Here is a 4,699-nt window from a genome sequence, read left to right on the forward strand (position 1 = left end):
CACTCAGGAAGAAAACTGTTCACACATGAAAACAAGCTTCCCAGTTTCTCTTCTTTCTTCTGGCTTCAAACAACCCTTAGGCACCCATCTCACCTCAGGCTACCTCATTATGCAGTTTTGGAATGAAATGGACTTGGTCCTCATCTCCCAGACCCTAGAGGGAGGAACCATCCAGAAACGGAGAGGAGGTGATTTTAGAGTATGCCGTTGGTGGTGACTCACGGGTTTATAGAGCAAGTGACCTTAGCCTCAGGCTATTTGTGAGTTACAGCAATACATTACTGGCAAGTTATTTAGTATGGCTATTCTAGTGGGTGAGTTTTCCAATATTTTCCTCTTCTTTCAGCCATTTCTTAATTTCTTCCTAAAAAGGAAAAAAAATGCTATTAAGCAAGAGTGCCATAGGTCTGTACCTTACTCAGTTGGCGCTCAAAAAACATTTTAAATATGGGGTGTTTGGGAGGAAGCTGAGGAAGAGGACCCACTTTGTGAGTGTGTTTAAGGTTTCCAGGGAGTGGCTGGGGAAGAAGGGAAAAAGAAAGATTGAGCCAAAAACACATTTTAAATACGGGGTGTTTGAGAGGAAGCTGAGGAAGAGGACCCACTTTGTGAGTGTGTTTAAGATTTCCAGGGAGCGGCTGGGGAAGATCAGAGAGGGAAAGACTGAGCCATTAAGGACATTAACCATGAGTGAAGAAGATGCTGGTGGTTGCCCTCGTTCCAGTTTCTTGCAGAGTTTTTCCACAGGGCTTGGGAGAATAGAAAATCTGACCAGCTTGAAGTTCCAATGGAGAAAGTGAGAAGAGAAGGCACCCATTGCAGAGGCAGGGGCCATTTCTTGTCTAATCTTTTGTGGGCTTGTTCAAGATAAAGTCTTCCTTTGGAAGAGAGGTAGAGGAGGAGTTGGAAGCTCCATTGACAGTCATAGCAGTTCCCTCTAATCATTAAAAACAGGCCTGGTGTGGTGACTCACACCTGTAATCCCAGCACTTTGGGAGGTCAAGGCAGGCGTATCACCTGAGGTCAGGAGTTTGAGACCAGCCTGGCCAACATGGCAAAACCCTGTCTATATTAAAAATACACAAATTAGCCAGGCATGGTGGTACATGCCTGTAATCTCAACTACTTGGGAGGCTGAGGCAGGATAATTACTTGAACCCAGGAGGTGGAGGTTGCAGTGAGCCAAGATCATGCTGCTGCACTCCAGAGTGGGTGACAGAGACAAATTCTGTCTGAAAAAAAAAAAAAATTCACTGGGGAGAATTTCCCAGGGAAACATACTTTCTTTTTGAAAATTAGAGGTAATATTGAAGGAGAGGCTATATGAAACTCAGGGCAGCCCCAGGGTCTGGGCATGTTCCCCGAGGTTTCAGCAAATCCCAGTTTCTGCTTTGGCAGGTCCCAAGAGTCTGCCTGCTCACAGCCACTCTGAGTGCATAACTCTCCCCCTCCCTTGATTTCCACACCCGAGGCATTTGTGGGGGTGGTGGGCTTGAAGGAAAGCTGGGGAGGCAGAAGTGATTTGTAACTCAAAATTCTCTGTTTAGAAGTCCCTGGGCTCCTTTCTTCAATCTTTCTCTCCTGGCTTCTCTCCTCTCCTTGACTCCCTCATACAGAGCAGCTCACCCACGTCATTTATTAACTTGTTCTAAGTCAACCTGAGGATCTTCCCTTCAACCCCACAAGCAGCTTATCAAGATATTTTCCTAAATAATGAGAGCAAGCCCCCACCACCTCAAAAGAGAATGTCAGTGCTTTCATCCATATAACTTTTAAAATCCCACTACACAAATAAATATGGTATAGCCACACTTTAAAATTACATATTATGAAGCACCGTTTTTTTTGGTAACATATATGAAAATTCAGTCTTGAGTTAGCTTAATAACAACTTCACTATTTTTTTCTATCATTATTATAATGGATTAAAAAGATTCAATGAGAAAGTGCACTAGTGCACAAGATTATCTTATCATCTTCATTAAATATTGCCTAAGAAAGTGATAATTATTGTAGTCAAACTGTCAAAGCCAAAATGAGTCACAAGACAAATATTGTAGTTAAACCCTCTAGCTCCTCCATGCAGGCATTTGCCTAGAAAATACAAGTTTCTTAACTCTTCTAATTAATAGAGGAACACTTTCTCGGGTGTGATAGACATACACAATATCCCTTACCAAGATATTCCACTTAAGGAAACTTGCAGGTTGTGGATGTAAACTATTTATGGTCATATAATGCCATTTTCTAAAAGGAAATTTTGAGAAATATTCCAAAAGACTAGAGGCTGCATAATTTGCAGTCAAGACATGCCACCCTGGAGTATTTGTAAACACATTTATAAGCATACATGCCAGAGACATTGCATATTATAATTTTTAATTGGTCTCATGATTCCACATGGAAACCTTTAGTTGAAGGGAAATTCTACTCCTTCCTCTAGAAAAGAAAGTTTCTTATAATGCCTTCATAGGCTGGCTTGCAAAACAGAAGAGCAGTAGCTTGAATTATGTTTTTTTTTTTTTTAAGCAAATATGTGACTTTTTCCTGTAGAGCAAGCATCAAGTGACATTCAATATGTGACAGCTCACTGACGTCACCTCCTCAGCACTTCTTCATCCTTTGTCTTCTGACATCCAAGGTCCAGACCAGGACAGGCTGTGTAATCTGTGGGGCCCAGTGCAAATTGAAAATGTGGGGCTCTTTGTTAAAAAATTAGAAATTTCAACATGGCAGCAGTCAAGCATTAAGCCAGTGCTCTGTTCTGGGCACTGGGCCATGTATGTGTGCCCATGTTGCATGCTCTTGAAGCTGGCCCTGCTCAGAGTCTGTTTGGCTCTCTCCACCCTATCAATGTGTAGACATGTCCAATTCACTTTGCTTTAGTAGATCTTCTATTTCTACACTGGAAATGAAATTATCTCTTTCCCTGGCCATAGAAACAGGAGACCCCAAGCTTTCAGGGAACTGAAACGTCAGGAGGGGCAGCTCTCCTGTGGCTCCTTCAGTTTCTTACTGTGTTAGTCCGTTCTCCTGCTGTAAATAAAGACATACCCAAGACTGGTAATTTATAAAGGAAAGAGGTTTAATTGACCCACAGTTCTGCATGGCTTGAGAGGCCTCAGGAAACTTACAATCACCACAGAAGGGGAAACAAACACATCCTTGTTCACATGGTGGCAGAAAGGAGAAGTGCCAAGCAAAAGCGGGGAAGGTCCCTTATAAAACCATTAGATCTTGTGAGAACTGACTCACTATCATGAAAACAGCATGGCAGTAACCACCCCCTACCCCATGATTAAATTACCTCCCACCAGTGCCTCCCATAACACGTGGGGATTATGGGAACTACAATTCAAGATGAGATTTGGGTGGGGATACAGCCAAACCATGTCGCTTGTATCACTGCTAATTAAATATTCAAGCAGCATTTCTCCCCTGGGTATTTTATAGTTCACAAACATCCCCTTATCTACCATTGTTCTATTGTTCCATGTGAATTGGATTATTATTCTTTCCTGAAGTTTCAAGATGGGTGTTGTTGTCACCAGACACCTGGGAAGTCTACCTAGATGATTCAAACAATTTTAAGAGAATGAAAACATTAGAAGAAAGGTATCATGGTTAATTTCAGAGGAGGTTTTGAATTGACTCCAGGAGAATTTATTTCAGCAAATGAATTTATCATAACAAATAATTATTGCTGGGTACCATAGGATGGGTGGCATTCATTCATTAGTGAGTGAGGTACGGCCTGCTCTCTAAAGGAATCTATAGTTTAGTGAAGAAAAGGGGTATGTATGTCCATGGTTTTAATGAGCATGACAGAAAAGCAGGAATCAGGGAAGACTTTCTGGCAGGTGGATAAGAGCTGGGCTTCAAAGGATTTTGACGAATAGAGATGGAAAGTGAGCAAGGGTACTCGGAGAAGAACTTGCATGAGCAAAGGGCCACAGGTAGGGAAGTCCAGGGCATGCTTGGGTCATGGCAAATACTATTTTTATGAGGGAATATGCAGTCCATGTGAAGGGGAGTAGGATAGCAAATAAAGCTGCAAAAGTTGGCTGGGACAAGACCCACAAGGGGCTCAGATGCCAAGAGGAGGAGATTGAACTCTGTAGAAAGCAACGTGAGAAGTGGCCGAGGGGGCTGACAGCTTTTGAATTTGGAAATTGTATGTTGTAATTTAAGAAGATGGACCAGGCCGTTGTGTTAGAAAACATAGACACTTGGGAAACTGTGATGAATTTTTTAAATTTCTGACACCTCGTATGAAAGCTGCACTTGCAGTCTTGCAAGACTGAGGCTTGGGGGAAAAAAAGTAAGAAAAAGAGATACTTGGGGTGGGAGGCAAGGCAGTTGGAATGTTAGCGTTTGGGAGAACGGCAACAATGGCTTGAGCACAACTAGCAGCAAAAAGAATGAAATAGTTCCCAGGGCTGGCCGAAAATGCAAGGGGGAATGCAGATGACTCCACTGTTTTCAGCGTGCATGGCTGAAAGGATGTTGGTCCACCTGATAGAAATACAGAGTTTGAGGTAGAAGGTGGTGTGAGGGTCATAAGCATCTCAGTGGGCAAATGGTGAGCAGGGGTGTCTGCTGGCACGCACAGGTTAGGTCACCCAGGAGATGCTACACACAGGTGGCAGTGAGCCAGGAGAGTTCACGCTCTGGAGTCCTCTTCAGAGAGTGCTAGCCA

The 4,699-nt window shown here is 43.0% G+C and overlaps 1 non-coding gene across 1 annotated transcript; it reads left to right on the plus strand.

Moving 5' to 3' along the window:
- The first annotated feature begins 4,234 nt into the window (after nucleotides 1-4,234).
- On the plus strand, nucleotides 4,235-4,309 carry LOC119472600. Its single transcript, XR_005201748.1, has one exon. It is a non-coding gene; the product is annotated as a small nucleolar RNA SNORD60 (small nucleolar RNA).
- The last annotated feature ends 390 nt before the right edge of the window (nucleotides 4,310-4,699 follow it).

Source organism: Cebus imitator, unplaced genomic scaffold, assembly GCF_001604975.1.
Source record: "Cebus imitator isolate Cc_AM_T3 unplaced genomic scaffold, Cebus_imitator-1.0 Scaffold107, whole genome shotgun sequence".
NCBI lineage: Eukaryota > Metazoa > Chordata > Mammalia > Primates > Cebidae > Cebus > Cebus imitator.